General features: G+C 36.8%; 1 pseudogene; it reads right to left on the minus strand.

The window, feature by feature from the left end:
- Positions 1-566: 566 nt before the first annotated feature.
- LOC101967235 (mitochondrial amidoxime reducing component 2 pseudogene) lies at positions 567-1,139 on the minus strand (annotated as a pseudogene).
- Positions 1,140-17,196: the final 16,057 nt, after the last annotated feature.

Here is a 17,196-nt window from a genome sequence, read left to right on the forward strand (position 1 = left end):
AAGAGCTATCAAGCATTATTCTACAGTATTTAAAGTTTATGTATTACAAAATCAATCCAAAATAAGCTACCAAATGTTGAACAGTTGAATATAAATTATCTAAAATCAACCAGTATAACTTTCACCATCATCAGCAAAAGGGACCTCTCCTTTTAGCAATAACTCCAATTCCTCTGTTCCTTCTTCATCCACTGAGTGTTCCCTATGCTTATTAGCTTGAAATGTGTTTCCACCATGATGAAACAATAGTTTCACTATCTGCAACATTAAGTCGTAGGAAGATTTACTCTTCATAGATGATATTGTTTTGATCATTCTCTTGATAACACAATGATCTTCCCAGTGTTAATTCTACTCTGCATCCATTATTTACATAATATTCTACACCATTATTCTCTTCCAGTTCCATTTTCACTGAAACCTGCTTCCATTCTGATGACTGGCATCTACTAAAAAAAATCTTCTGCCTTTAAATTTAAACAGGGCCATTTTACTGCTTTATTTCATTGTTTTTCTTCCTAATTCATCATAAAATCAACAAAAACTTGAATATCTATAAATAAGTACTATTTCAAGATTGGGCTTCAGTCTGGATAAGCCACCTGGTAATTCTGTACAAAAAGGAAAATTTTCTTTGATGCTCTTCCCTTCACGCTTGTTTCAAATTGAACCAACCTGTATGCTTCTGTTTTCAAGTAGTTGGTGAACTACTAAGTGGTCTCAGACACACAATCTCTGCCTTTAATGTCAAGGCCAAATAGCCTGCAGTCCTTGAGTGGGTTTGAAGAAGGCTGCTTGACAGGCAAAACCAGCTGTTCCATGTTGGGAGCCTAGAGTATCAGGCAGTTGCTCTCGTAAGTGATAGAGACCAGCACAAGACAAGTCTCCTGCTGGGCAGTGACCATGTATCCATCTTCCTTGATCACCAGCCAAAACCTGTCTCACAAGTGGACACAGCGCAGTCCCATGGTGGTGCACTTGGCCTCATTGACCTGCACCCCCTTGGAGGACTTGATCAGGTAGATGGAGATCTGGGCCACGGTGCTCACCTGCTGCAGTCACGGCCTGGGTCCTGAGAGATGCCAAGCGATGGTCCCCAGTGCCTCCCGGCCAGACTCCGGACAGCAACCCAGAGCCATGTGGGCTGGGTCTGCCTCATTTCATTCTTATTACTGCTAAAACTACATTCTGATGCTTTTTCAAATTTCTTTCCTAATTCCAGTAATGATTTGCACAATCTGCCAAGAAACTAAGTAAGATAAGTCTTATCACTCAGCAGTTAATGGAATGAAAGCACCAAATCAATTCATTGGAGTCACAGGACATTGGGACATGTTTGATGTTAATCAAAGCTAAAACTATGCAAATTAAGGACCCTATGTCCCTGTGCATTAATAAAAAAAATACTACAAAGATTAAAAAATTCCAAAGGCCTTTTTCAAAGAGATTCCATGTATCACAAGGTCTGCTTTCAGATTTAATTTTTGGAAATCCTTTGGCAACACAGCCAGCATTCTCCCTAAGTGCCAGGGAATTCAGACTGAACTAATTCCATAGGTAAGGTATACAAATGTCTTTTCTTTAGGAATCCTCTGTAAGTTTATATAGATTCTTTGTGCAAATGAACATAGAGTTCTGAGTATTCTCTAGGCATCTACTTCTTGGAAACCATACACAAAATATTTCATATTTGGGGCTTGAGGGGTACCTGTAAAGTGGAGCTAGAAGTAAATAAAATAAATTCCAAAATGAGTAAAAATGAATGAGAGAAGGGTAGGCTTAGTAGTCAATACAGTGGTTTTCTTCCCACCTCCCCTACCCAGCAGGAAGATGCACCAGCAGGTAGGATTTTTTGAGATAAGCATTTATCACTGTAGTAATTACAAGAAAGTAAAATCTAGCATTAGTAGTCATGAGAAATTAAAGTAATGATGGTTCAATCACACCACTTAAGTTAATTAGGATGAACTGGCATCCTAATGGCCTAGAAAAATTAGGCTATAATACTTAATCTCTGCTGCCCCAAATTCACCCCAAATTCAGTAACTTCTATTATAACCAGTGTATTAAAATTTTATTTTATATAAAATGAAACTTTTAAAGACTTATTAAAATCAACTTTTATTTATATTTTTAATATAACCTTTCATTTTCATATTTCTCATATCATTATCAGTAATGATCCAACTTAGCATAAATCCAATCTCAGCACAATTTTTAACCTATTACCAAAATTATTATTAAAGCCCTAAACAGGTCTTTGAAACAGGCTATTGTTTTTCCTGCAATGTATTCCCTTTCTCAGAATTTTCTGTACAGTTGGTTCTCTAGTGTTTAAGAAACAGCTGCAATTATTGTTGTTATTCTAATGGCTTTTCATCTAAACAAAAAATTTTAAATATAATAGACATTTCAGTACTAAAATTAAATAAATTAGTGCTGTGAAAATTTTATAGAAAGCAGAAGAGATGTTTCAAAGAGAAGAAGTGAAATCTAATCATAGGAAGAATCAAAAAATTCTTAGTATCTATACTTAAAATATTTCCTAAAATTTGGGAGACGAATTAATTTATCTTTTATTATTTTAACTGACAAAACTACTAACATTTTAATTCTTTCTGCATATAAGTACAGTTTTATAAAAGACAAAATGATATATACCTGGGTTACAGAAAAAACAAGAGATCATTAATAGAATTCCATTCTGCCAAATAATCAAATATAAAATCATTATACCCTGGAAAACAATAATCAAGTAGGAATACAACAAACATTGAAGCAAAAATTAAAATTAGATGCATTAACTTTAAAGGACAGCCCATGGTCTGAATTCATGTTTTCTGTAAAATAGAAAAAGGTATTTAAGTGATCAGCAGCAGGTACAAGGTAGATGGGTGTGGGATCATTATACTATTCAAAAATTTTAAGTGTTAAAATAATTGTGTACCAATATATGGTCATTATTTTTTTTCAAATTTAAGGCAGTCAATAGGACTTTGATTGTTCAGAATCTAGTCTATGAATGACTCATTTCCTCTGACATGTCATAAGTAAAACATGATACAATGTTCTCCAGATTTTCATTTATCTAAAACAATTATTTTTCTTCATAATCGACTAGAACTTTAAAATTTAAACCCAGGTATACTCATAAACATGTTCATTTAGTATAGTCTACAAAGCCCTGAAATTCTACTCAGTAAACCTGGAGATTTGAAGGAAAATCCTGACAGACTTAGTCTACTCAAAACAAAACAATACAAAACAAAAAAAAAATGAATTGAACTCTTCATCAGTACAACTTCTTTCTTTCAAGCTCCACAGGAGCTCCAGAAAAAGAGAGATGTCCCATTTTATAATTTGGAAAATGAATGTTTTCTTTTCAGGTCTTGCCAAAATAAACAGAAGTAACATTATTACTTCCCAATTAAGTGTAAAGTACACATGAAAAGATAAAACTATTTTTCTTGGGGAACTAGGTTCACAAACCTGAATGTCTCAAAAATAAATGAATATGACATTGCCCTGCAAAACAGTCAGTTTATTAAAAAAATTATGCTACAGTTGAAATACAGATGAACATACTTCTATCAATCATGTTTTAGGGTGCATATTTCATTTCTGATAAAGAAAATTTGCCATTATAACCACTGAATGTCTATACTATGACATTTTCAGCAATGATTACTCAGATCATGAAGGGCTTCATCATATTTAACTCTTTTAAGCATACCTAAAAGGCATGCTTAAGAGATTTAAGGAGGAAGGCCTGATTCCATAGCAACTGGGTGTAAATATAACCCCCACCCAATTTTAGCAATCAAAATGATTGACTTAATAGTAGCTCAATAATAACTATAAGAATAATTTTAAAGACAATTGTTTATTTTGGCCATTATCTCCAGCAAACCACCACAAATTCTTAAAATAAATTAAAACCACACCATAAATTTAAATTTTATTTCAGTTTTATAGTCAAATGTTCTTAAAAACTGGACATTTAAATACCCAGAGGCTTAAAAATATTTACATTTTTTAAAGTTCAGAAATAAGTATATCAGTCCACTTACAAACAAGAAAAAGATGATCAAAATGCTTAAACAGTTTTCACATAGTAGAAAATACATTTAACTATTTTCAAGGGATGGTATGTATATATTCTTTGGCCTTATTTTATATGGAGCAATTATGAATCAGTAACATCTGATGACTGGTGCCATAGTCAAATAGAGAGGGTTCCAACACAATTAATAGTAATAGCATTTCTACAAGAAAACTGTTTCTAATGTACTTAATGGAACCTGGGCAGCGAAGTCAATATAAAAAGTTCAATGGAAAAAAAGATTTAAATGTGCTTTTAAATGAATATTATCTGACTAAAGGGTAAGATGACACTATGTATTGAAATTAGTGTGCTTGGTGTACCTTTTGATGGAAATACAACAAACAGACTAAAGACCATGGGTATTTTCACATAGGGTTCCTTGCACTGCCCAACACCAGGTGAGGGAGGTTGACTTTTATACTGTTTTCCAAATAAATGGTATTTGCACATTTTGCTGAACAAAACTTAAGTGGAGGTATACAGGTATTTTTACAATGTTCCTACACAGCATGTGTTAGATATAATATACTAGATATCTCACAGAAATTCAGTATCTACAAGTTAGTTTGAAAATGAGTTAATTATAGTACAATGCTTAATTTTATATGTGACAGAAACCACTGGCTGAACAGGAGCACCTGATAATCTAATCATCTGAATATGTCCTGTAAGAAGATATAAGACTCTTCTCACCTTTGTCACTTGTTTATGTCCTGGATATGAATCTACAGAATGAGAAGAGACAGAGAAAAGAAAAAGATACATAAAGGGAAATGGAATTCAACAAACAAACTTTATTTAAAAGACCACCAGTTAGTTAGGCAATGATCTATCATTGTTTTTCCAGAAGATTGTTTTTAAGGTAAAGCCAAAAGTACATTGAAACCACAGGTTTGGCCATCACATAAGATTTCAGTTTCTTCAAATGAAATTCTTAAAATTAAGAAATTCAACCATTTAGTTTTAATAATAGACATTGCTGAACTTGTTTATTAAAACACAAATCTTTTGATGTTATTCTTTTGTTGCAATCTCTGAGTAACAGTAAGAGGCAGCACTCCTACAACACTGATTTTCTCTTCAGAATATGTCTTTGATGAAATTTAATAATGCTCTTTGTTCTGAAGACATAAGAGCACTTTGGACTGCAGGTTCATCTAAAACCAAAAACATTTTTATCCATTAAAAGTATTTCAATAGAATGAAGTACTACAGATTACTACTAGAGAATCTTAGCTAAAAAATCAATCAAAATCAAAACAAAGTTTATTAATTAAGAATATAGAATTCTGCTTAACAAATTATGTCAGAGAAACAAGAATATGAAGAACTGACTTTGGTGATTTGGACACAGCATGTATTTTAACATTTAAATAATATTTTAACTCACAATATTATTATTCTGAGCAATCATATCCTCAACTTATGAACATACATTATTCTTTCCTGGATCATTCTGATAGACAAGATTTATGATTTCATTTAGGCATAAGTAACCAAGTGTTGAAAAACATAAAAATAAAAGTATCCCCTAAACAGAGTATTTGGAATTTTTAAAGATAATCCTAAAAGTTTAGTGATGAGAAGACTCACTCATTCAAAAGGATAATCGTTAATAACATTTAGACCAATTCAAAAGTAAGTAGGTAAATGGACTGGATTATAAGAGCTTCTGTAGGGTGTGGATGCCTGCTTCCTTGTCTTGAGGCTGCACTTGTTGCTGGGACAGCTCCTGGTGATCAGCCAGGAGGCGGTACTGTGGGCGGTGATGGAGGAAGTGAACCACCTCAGGATAGGTTCAGGGCTCTTCCACCCTCGTGGACAGCTTGTACCTTCCCTTACAGACTATGGGATGAGTGTACACTGAACTTACTACACCACTCTGACCTTTATTCTGATTGGCTCCTGTGCAGTATATAAGCTATTTGTACTTCCTTATTAAATGAGATCTTGCTTTGACTGTTCTCCCTGGCACTTCTGATTGTCCTCCCAGGAGGGAGGGCTGGGGTGGGCTGCCAGTCGACCTTTATCTTTCTTGGCTCCTCTTGGTTGGGGCATGTTTTCCCCCTTCTCCCACTAGTCAGGAGGAGACGGGGGCTAAAAACCCTGACAAACTTCAAGGAACCTTATGTTTTGAAATTGAAGGCATTAATGTAGCAAGCCCAAGAATTCCATATTGTTGGCATTTTATATTTTATATGAAGACAATCAAAATACTAAAAATTGCTTTCATACATTCAAATCAAATCAAAGGTGGTAGTCAATTAAGTTATATCAATCAGATTAAATGGTTATTGAATGCAGATTATATTACTTAAATTTATTAAAGCACAATGGAAAAAAATAAACTTTCAATTCTATTCATTAATATAAGGAAGCAGTTTCCAGGTTCACCCAACTCTTTCTTTAGAAGTAACTAATTAACTCTGAGCCTGTACAACTTCCTTTTGCTTTCATTTAAATAAGTATGTTTATATTTGGAGCACTCCAACATGTAATCTATAGATTTACTTCAGGATCTGGAAAATAAAGCTTCCATGTCCTCTTCCTTTACTACTACTTTGGTCCATGCTCTACTGAGATGAGGTTGTATGATACTACTGCTATTTGTATTTGAGGCTGATATAAAGCACTGTTAGGCACAGCAATTTTCTCCCCTAAGGAGTTCTTTATAGAAGGCAAGAGCAGCCAACACCTATATTTGAAAAACAATATTTTTTAAAGTTAATATATTCTGCTTTATGAGTATAGTAACATGAGATAAAAATATGAAGAATGATTTTGAATGTCTGTACTACAGGTTGGAACTTTTTATAATAAAACATTAGGAATGAGCCAGGAGTTATTCTGTAGTAGAACATTTGATTTTAGCTGCTACCTTAACATAGTTCTCTATTTGGAAATTTTCCCCTCTACCAGTTTGTTTGCATCATCTTATTTAAGGTGAATCATTTAATGGCTTCTAAGGCCGCAGGAGAAAGAATGTCTAAAACTAGATATCTGGCAGAGAAAATTAAAAGTATATGAAATTTCAACATGCTCTACAACTTTCCTCACAGAGTTTGGAAAAAGATCATACTGAGTCTCTGAATTTTCTCCTATCACATTATCTAAAAATGCCAAAAGAAAACACTATAGAAAACAAATAATGCTTAGTATGGGGAGACAATTATTAAATAAGTGAAGCATATTATATCTTTCTAGTTACTCAAATAAGCAAATTTAAATGATGAAATACTGCTGGTTTACTTTATTAGGACATGAAATCTATCAAACCTAAAGAAAAACATATCTCCCAATACTTAAAGACACTGAGTAGAACAACACTCATATACTGATGGAAGCTTTTAAAACTAGGTAGGATTATTTTGAAGAAACATGAAGAATCACAGAAATGTTCCCATTTTTAATAAGGAAATCTTCCAAATAGGACAAAAACACAATCTATTAAGATGATCTCGATGGCATCATTTATAATGGAATAATTGTGAATTTAGTTTGGAGGCCAAGAGGAGACTTTTATGCATCCCCCTGAAAGTAGCTTAATACTTTTACATGAGGAATTATGACATCATATCAAGGGATTATGGTTTTCTCTGGATGTAGGAGATAGGGGAAAAAGTATGATTTTTATGACTGACAGTACAAGAATGAAGTTAAAAATCTTAATTTGTAAAGTTATTAGTTATTGATTAGATTTTATATACAGTACAGTGGCAGATAGTGTTATCTGCCTACTCAACATTCATTCTCCTGCTCTTCCTAGAATACCCCAATTAATATAAGGGTGACAATATGCCTAGTTAAAAGTATTTGACTTCTCAGATTCCCTTGTAACTAGAGTGGCCTAACCAATGAAATGGACACATGTTTTTAGAGAGGTTGTTTTATCAATAAAAAAAGCTAAGTCTCATTTGGAAAAAGACATATTTGTTCTGAGGATTTCACCTTCTACTTTATGCTGGAAAAAGCATCAATCCTATGACTACAAGTCAAAATGCTTAAGGAAAGGAAAGAAGAGACATGAATCCAGTCTTGGTGTTACTGAGCTGCTATACTGATTCTGGACTGCCTATGTCTAGTGCTCTCACTGCATTAAACTTAAAAATCTCTATGTGTTTAAGATGGTTTTTATCTTTTTTGTTGTGTTTAATTAACATATCACAAAGTGTATTCATGCATTATGTCATCTCAAGGTCACAATTTTCTCAGGATGATATTTCAAGCAGGTGAGGAAACTGGAGCATAATAAAAAGTGAAATTATCTGGCCAGTGTTGATACTAGTCAGATTCCAAAATCTTCAAAATTAAATACTATTTACTATTATCATTTATCTCCATTACACCTATAAGAATTTATTCTATGTCAAGAGTTTATAATAGGACATTTGAAAGTAAATTTCAAAAGCTAAAAATAAGCAATGAAGCAAGTTGATATGGGAAGCATAATATCTTCTACATCAGTAGTAGTTGCTTTTAGGCTTCCATATGTTCAACGGATCTTCACAATATCTATTGGCTTCTTAGAATCCCATACAATAAAAATTGTGGGAGTTTTCTCACAGATTAAGAAAACATGAATAGATACTGAAACAATATAAACAGATATGTTGGTGATTTTTTGAAAGAAAGTAATTCAGAATAAAAGGTTCTATCATGAAGCTAGCTACAAGAACCCATTGGAAAGACTTCAAATTGTGCTATAATTCTTTCCAACATTTTATCCATCTAGCCACCATCTACTTTTCTGGAAAGACTTATCTTTTCTAAAAGATAATTTTAAATAATTAAAAATTTGCAAAGTTTTAAACATACTACGTTATCTTAAGACCAAGAATTTCTCATTCAGTTGATGGCATTATTGCTGATTTGGGGCCCTCTTGGCCTTTCTTGGATAATGATGCAAATGTCTTTGCAAAAGATTACTTTATAGAGCTGACCCACGTGTGTGCAGGGTAGGCGGACCTGCGATCCACCAGCAGAACAGGTTCAGCGGCCTGCTGAGGGGCAGAGCCGCCCCCTCCCCTGTGCCTGCAAGGTAGGCGGAACTGTGACCACTGGCAGATCAGGCCCAGCAGCCTGCTGAGGGGCAGAGCTGCCCTCTCCCCCTGCACCTGCAAGGTAGGCGGACCTGCGACCCACCAGCAGGTCAGGCTCAGCAACCTGCGCAGTGGCAGAGCTGCCCCATGCGCCTGCAGGGTAGGCAGACCTGCGACCCACCAGCAGAACAGGTTCAGCAGCCTGCTGAGGGGCAGAGCCGCCTCCTCCCCCCATGCCTGCAAGGTATGCATAACTGTGACCACAGGCAGATCAGGCCCAGCAGCCTGGTGAGGGGCAGAGCCACCCCCTCCCCCAACACCTGCAAGGTAGGCGGACCTGCGACCCACCAGCAGGTCAGGCTCAGCAACCTGCGCAGTGGCAGAGCTGCCCCACATGCTTGCAGGGTAGGCGGACCTGAGACCCACCAGCCGAACAGGTCCAGCGGGGGAACCCAAGGAGACTGATACTTGGAGCCTGCTCAGAGCAGAGCGTGCACCAAGCTCAGAGAGGCTGGGTTCTGGCTCCCGGTGCTGCTTTGGCCCAAGGCTGGGGAACCTGTGGAGACTGCTTCTTGGAGCCTGCCCCTAGCAGAGCGTGCAGCGAGCTCGGAGCAGCCGAGTTCAGGCTCCTGGAACTGCTTTGGCCCAGGGCTGGGGATCCCGCGGAAACTGCTTCTCGTTGCGTGTCCTGCTGGGTGCTGTGGGGGCCAGAGGGGCAGAGTGGAGCTGCCGCCTGCACCCAGAACAAGCCAAGAGACCCGCCGGCGTGGTATCACGTCACCCCAACTGCAGCTGGGGCCGAAGAGAGCAGCCGCCCATGCCTGGGACAGGACCAGCGACCCAATGGCATGGTAGTCAAGTCACCCCATTTGGAGTAGGGGCTGTGCAGAGCCGCTGCCCGAGCCTGCAAGGTAGGCAGACCTGCGACCCACCGACGGGACAAGCCCGGTTGCCTGCCAGTGTGGTGGACACATCGCACCGATTGGAGTGGGGGCTGAGCGGGGCCGCTGCCTGTACCTGGAAAAGGCCCAGCGACCCACGGGCGTGGAAGTCAAGTCACCCCATTTGGAGTGAGGGCCAAGGAGAGCTGCCGCCTGAGCTGCAAGGTAGGCAGACCAGCGGCCCACCGGTGGAATGGGCTCAGTGGCCGGCCGGTGAGACAGACACGTCACCCTGGTTGGAGTGGGGGTGGAACAGAGCCGCTGCCCATGTCCGGAAAAGGCCCACCGACCCGCCAGAGTGGCAGTCAGGTAGCCCCATTTGGAGTGGGGGCCGAGCTGCCGCCCGAGCCCTCAAGGTAGGCAAACCTGTGACCCACCAGCGGAACAGGCCCAGAGGCCTGCCAGCGTGGTAGACATGTCATACCAATTGGAGTAGGGGCCCAGCAGAGCCGCCGCCCGCATCGGATCAGGCCCAATGACCTGAGGGCGTGGTAGTCATGTCACCACAATTGGAGTGGGGACAGAGCAGAGCCACCACCCGTGCCTGCAGGGTGGGCAGACCTGTGACCGACCAGCAGAGCAGACCTAGCGGCCCACCAGCGTGGTAGACAGATCATCCCAATTGGAGGAGGAGCACAGCCACTACCCGCCCTGCAAGGGAGATTTTTCAACTATAGAAGAGCAATATAAATAAATAGAGGGAAAATTTCAAAAACACAACAGTTTCACCAAGTAGAAAGAAACGTGAGCAGTATGAAAAGACAAAGAAAGAAAGGACCACAAGCAATGCAGGTCAACTCAACTCTAGAAGAGGTAATAGCTGCAACATATGGAATGTCAGATAAAGAATTCAGGATATACATGCTTCAGATGATCTGGAGTCTCAAGGAAGACATGAGACAGCAAAATCAGACAATGAAAGATCACTTTGACAATGAATTACATAAACAAATCCAAGAAGCAAAAGATCAATTACACAGGGAGATAGAGGTAATAAAAAACAAACAAATAGAAATCCTAGAAATGCAGGAAGCAATAAACCAACTTAAAAACTCAATTGAGAATATTACCAGCAGAGTAGAACACTTAGAAGATAGAAATCAGACAATGAAGACAGAGTATTTCAACTTGAAAAGAACATAGACAGCTCAGCAAGACTGTTAAGAAACCATGAGCAGAACATCCAAGAAATATGGGATAACATAAAGAGACAAAACTTAAGAGTCATTGGGATACAGGAAGGCATAGAGGTCCAAACCAAAGGAATAAACAATCTATTCAATGAAATAATATGAGAAAACTTCCCAGATTTGAAGAATGAGACAGAATACCAAATTCTAGAAGCCTATAGGACACCGAATATGCAAAATCATAAGAGATCCACACCTAGACACATTATAATGAACATGCCCAACATACAGAATAAGGAGAGAATTTTAAAAGCTACAAGAGAAAGGAAGAAGATTACATTTAGGGGTAAACCAATCAGTTTAACAGCTGATCTTTCAACACAGACTCTGAAAGCTAGAAGATCCTGGAATAACATATTTCAAACATTGAAAGAAAATGGGTTCCAACCAAGAATCGTGTATCCAGCGAAATTAAGCTTCAGGATGGAAGATGAAATTAAAACCTTCCATGATAAACAAAAGTTAAAAGAATTTGCAGCTAGAAAACCATCTCTTCAAAAAATCCTTGGCAAACCATTACAGGAAGAGGAAATGGAAAAGAACAATGAAAACCAACAGTGGGAGGTAGGACAGTAAAGGGGGGAAAATAATCAAAGAGGAAAACAAATCAGGTTTAGTAACATTAATAAACAAATATGGCTGGAAGAACAAACCATTTCTCAGTAATAACCCTAAACGTTAATGACTTAAACTCACCAATTAAGAGACACAGGCTAGTTGAATGGATCACAAAACAAGACCCAACAATATGCTGCCTACAGGAGACGCATTTGATAGGAAAAGATATACATAGACTAAAGGTGAAAGGTTGGGAAAAATCATATCACTCATATGGACTGTGGAAACAAGCAGGAGTGTCCATACTCATATCAAATAAAATAGATTTCAAGCCAAAGTTAATCAAAATGGATAAAGAGGGACAGTACATTCTGCTCAAGGGAATCATACACCAACAAGACATAACAATCATAAATATATATGCTCCAAACAATGGTGCAGCTATGTTCATCAAGCAAACTCTTCTCAAGTTCAAGAGTCTAAGACCACCATTCAATAATCATGGGAGACGTCAACACACCTCTCTCACCACTGGACAGATCTTCCAAACAAAAGTTGAATAAGGAAACTATAGAACTCATTAACACAATTAACAACTTAGACTTAATTGACATATATAGAATATATGCCCCAACATCAAGCAGTTACGCTTTTTTTCTCAGCAGCACATGGATCCTTCTCAAAAATAGATCATATATTATGTCACAGGGCAACTCTTAGACAATATAAAGGAGTAGAGATAATACCATGTATCTTATCTGATCATAATGGAATGAAACTGAAAATCAACTATAAAAGAAGGAAGGAAAAATCATGCATTACTTGGAGAATGAACAATAAGTTACCGAATAATCAATGGGTTATAGAAGACATCAAGGAGGAAATTAAAAAATTCTCAGAGTTAAATGAAAACACACACACAACATATCGGAATCTATGGGACACATTGACAGCAGTTCTAAGAGGAAAATTCATTGCTTGGAGTTCATTCCTTAAAAAAAGAAAAAACCAACAAATAAATGATCTCATACTTCATCTAAAAATCCTAGAAAAAGAAGAGCAAAACAACAGCAAAAGAAGTAGAAGGCAAGAAATAATTAAAATCAGAGCTGAAATTAATGAAATCGAAACAAAAGAAACAATTGAAAAAATTGACAAAACTAAAAGTTGGTTCTTTGAAAAAGTAAATAAAATCAACAGACTCTTAGCCATGCTAATGAAGAGAAGAAGAGAGAGAACTCAAATTACTAGCATATGGGATGAAAAAGGCAATATCACAACAGACACTTCAGAAATACAGAAGATAATCAGAAATTATTTTGAATCCTTATACTCCAATAAAATAGAAGATAGTGAAGGCATAGATAAATTTCTTAAGTCATATAATCTGCCCAGATTGAGTCAGGAAGCTATACACAACCTAAACAGACCAATATCAATTGAGGAAATAGAAGAAGCCATTAAAAGATTACCATCTAAGAAAAGCCCAGGACCGGATGGGTATACAGCAGAGTTTTACAAAACCTTTAAAGAGGAACTAATACCAATACTTTTCAAGCTATTTCAGGAAATAGAAAAAGAGGGAGAAGTTCCAAATTAATTCTATGAGGCCAACATCACCCTGATTCCCCAGACAAAGACACTTCCAAGAAAGAAAACTAGAGACCAATATCTCTAATGAACCTAGATGCAAAAATTCTCAATAAAATTCTGGCAAATCAGATACAAAAACATATCAAAAAAATTGTGCACCATGATCAAGTAGGATTCATCCCTGGGATGCAAGGCTGGTTCAATATACGGAAATCAATAAATGTTATTCACCACATCAATAGACTTAAAAATAAGAACCATATGATCATCTCGATAGATGCGGAAAAAGCATTCGACAAAGTACAGCATCTCTTTATGTTCAAAACTCTGGAAAAACTAGGGATAACAGGAACATACCTCAACATTGTAAAAGCAATCTATGCTAAGCCTCAGGCTAGCATCATTCTGAATGGAGAAAAATCGAAGGCATTCCCTCTAAAATCTGGAACAATACAGGGATGCCCTCTCTCACCACTTCTGTTCAACATAGTTCTCAAAACACTGGCCAGAGCAATTAGAAAGATAAAAGAAATTAAAGGCATAAAAATAGGAAAAGAAGAACTTAAATTATCACTATTTGCAGCTGACATGATTCTATACCTAGCAGACCAAAAAGGGTCTACAAAGAAACTATTAGAGCTAATAAATGAATTCAGCAAAGTGGCAGGATATAAAATCAACACGCATAAATCAAAGGCATTCCTGTATATCAGCGACAAATCCTCTGAAATGGAAATGAGGACAACCACTCCATTCACAATATCCTCAAAAATAATAAAATACTTGGGAATCAACCTAACAAAAGAGGTGAAAGACTTATACAATGAAAACTACAGAACCCTAAAGAGGGAAATTGAAAAAGATCTTAGAAGATGGAAAAATATACCCTGTTCATGGATAGGGAGAACTAACTTCATCAAAATTGCGATATTACCAAAAGTTCTCTATAGGTTTAATGCAATGCCAATCAAAATCCCAACGGCATTTCTTGTAGAAATAGAGAAAGCAATCATGAAATTTATATGGAAAATTAAAAGACCCAGAATAACAAAACCAATGCTAAGCAGGAAGTGTGAATCAGGTGGTATAGCGATACCAGACTTCAAACTATACTACAGAGCAATAGTAACAAAAACAGCATGGTACTGGTACCAAAACAGGCAGGTGGACCAATGGTACAGAATAGAGGACACAGAAACCAACCCACAAAACTACAACTATCTTATATTTGATAAAGGGGCTAAAAGCATGCAATGGAGGAAGGATAGCATCTTCAACAAATGGTGCTGGGAAACTGAAAATCCATATGCAACAAAATGAAACTGAATCCCTTTCTCTCACCATGCACAAAAGTTAACTCAAAATGGATCAAGGAGATTGATATCAAATCAGAGACATGGCATCTGATAGAAGAAAACGTTGGTTAAGACCTACATGCTGTGGGGTCGGCCTCCAAATTCCTCAATAGGACACCCATAGCACAAGAGTTAACATCTAGAATCAACAAATGTGACTTACTCAAACTAAAAAGTTTTTTCTCAGCAAAAGAAACAATAAGAGAGGTAAATAGGGAGCCTACATCATGGGAACAAATCTTTACTCCTCACACTTCAGATAGAGCCCTAATATCCAGAGTATATAAAGAACTCAAAAAATTTGACAGTAAGATAACAAATAACCCAATCAACAAATGGGCCAAGGACCTGAACAGACACTTCTCAGAGGAGGACATACAATCAATCAACAAGTACATGGAAAAATGCTCACCATCTCTAGCAGTCAGAGAAATGCAAATCAAAACCACCCTAAGATACCATCTCATTCCAGTAAGATTGGCAGCCATTATGAAGTCAAACAACAAGAAGTGCTGGTGAGGATGTGGGGAAAAGGGTACACTTGTACATTGTTGGTGGGACTGCAAATTGGTGCAGCCAATTTGGAAAGCAGTATGGAGATTTCTTGGAAAGCTGGAAATGGAACCACCATTTGACCCAGCTATTCCACTTCTTGATCTATTCCCTAAAGACCTAAAAAGAGCATGCTACAGGGACACTGCTACATCGATGTTCATAGCAGCACAATTCACAATAGCAAGACTGTGGAACCAACCTAGATGCCCTTCAATAGACAAATGGATAAAAAAAAAATGTGGCATTTATACACAATGGAGTATTACTCTGCATTAAAAAATGACAAAATCATAGAATTTGGAGGGAAATGGATGACATTAGAGCAGATTATGCTAAGTGAAGCTAGCCAAGCCCTAAAAAACAAATGCCAAATGTTTTCTTTGATATAAGGAGAGTAATTAAGAACAGACTAGGCAAGAAGAGCACGAGAAGAAGACCAACATTAAACAAGGATGAGAGGTGGGAGGGAAAGGGAGAGAGAAGGGAAATTGCATGGAAATGGAAGGAGACCCTCAGGGTTATACAAAATTACATACAAGAGGAAGTGAGGGGAAAGGGAAAAATAATACAAGGGGGAGAAATGAATTACAGTAGAGGGGGTAGAGAGAGAAGAGGGGAGGAGAGCGGAGGGGAGGGGGATAGTAGAGGATAGGAAACGCAGCAGAATACAACAGACATGAGTATGTCAATATGTAAATCAATGGAAGTGTAACTTATGTGATTCTGCAATCTGTATATGGGGTAAAAATGGGAGTTCATAACCCACTTGAATCAAAGTGTGAAATATGATATATCAAGAACTATGTAATATTTTGAACAACCAACAATAAAAAAAGATTACTTTGTAAAAATAAGATATGCTTTTTAAAAAATATCCAACCTACACAAAAGAGTACAAACAAGAAATTAACCAACATTCTAAGCCCTGAAAATAAAGTATAAATGTTTGGTAAATGTCATTTCAAGTGTCCCTCAAAATATATACAAAGACACATGGATTAATGGAGAAAATAAAATTTATGTAAAAAAAAGGCAAATAATATATATATATATATATATATAATTGAGATTAATTTTATATTATTCCAACATAAAAGTTACTAAGTAAATTACTTTATTGTATTAGGGACTGCATTTACTAAGATACAAAGAAATATACACATAACCTTGCTATAAGAGAATATGAGCCAAGTACTATCATCAATACTACCCATGATTCCTAATGTTCTGTTGTTTTATTCTTTCAAGTCTGGGTTACAATCTTTATGTTTTTTTCTGGACCCAAAATACGCACACCAACATTAGGCTTAGTTCCTACACTGAAAATGACTTTTATATTTCAAGTCTTTATTTCATATTATTATACATGTGTTCAGTTATTGTCCACATACATATATGCATATAAACATACCAATGACTTTAATTCAATGAAATACTATATATTATTTCCTAAAATGTTTTTCCCCTTCAAATAATATAAAAGTCTTCCCTATCATGCATTCTACAATGGTATTTTTCAGATTTACCATAATTTAACTAATCCTTTATGTGATCATGACACAATATTTCTCATTTTGAGGGAGGATTTTCTTTTATTATATAAGAGCTAAGATACATCCTTGAAGATAAATTTTTGCTCTCATCAATAATTACTTAAAAAATCACTGGGTTGTGTTTTGCAAATTATTATAAAAATATTTTTCTGATTACCACTGATAAACTGGTGTATACATCTTTGTCATTATTGTCAGATAATAATTTAAAATATAGGCCACTCTAATTTGAAAAAAAAAATTCAAGTAGCCTCTGCGGCAGGCATGGTGCATAAGGAGCTGGCCGGTGCTGGCCATTCTCCATAAG

Source organism: Ictidomys tridecemlineatus, chromosome 13 (assembly GCF_052094955.1).
Source record: "Ictidomys tridecemlineatus isolate mIctTri1 chromosome 13, mIctTri1.hap1, whole genome shotgun sequence".
NCBI classification, from domain to species: Eukaryota; Metazoa; Chordata; class Mammalia; order Rodentia; family Sciuridae; genus Ictidomys; species Ictidomys tridecemlineatus.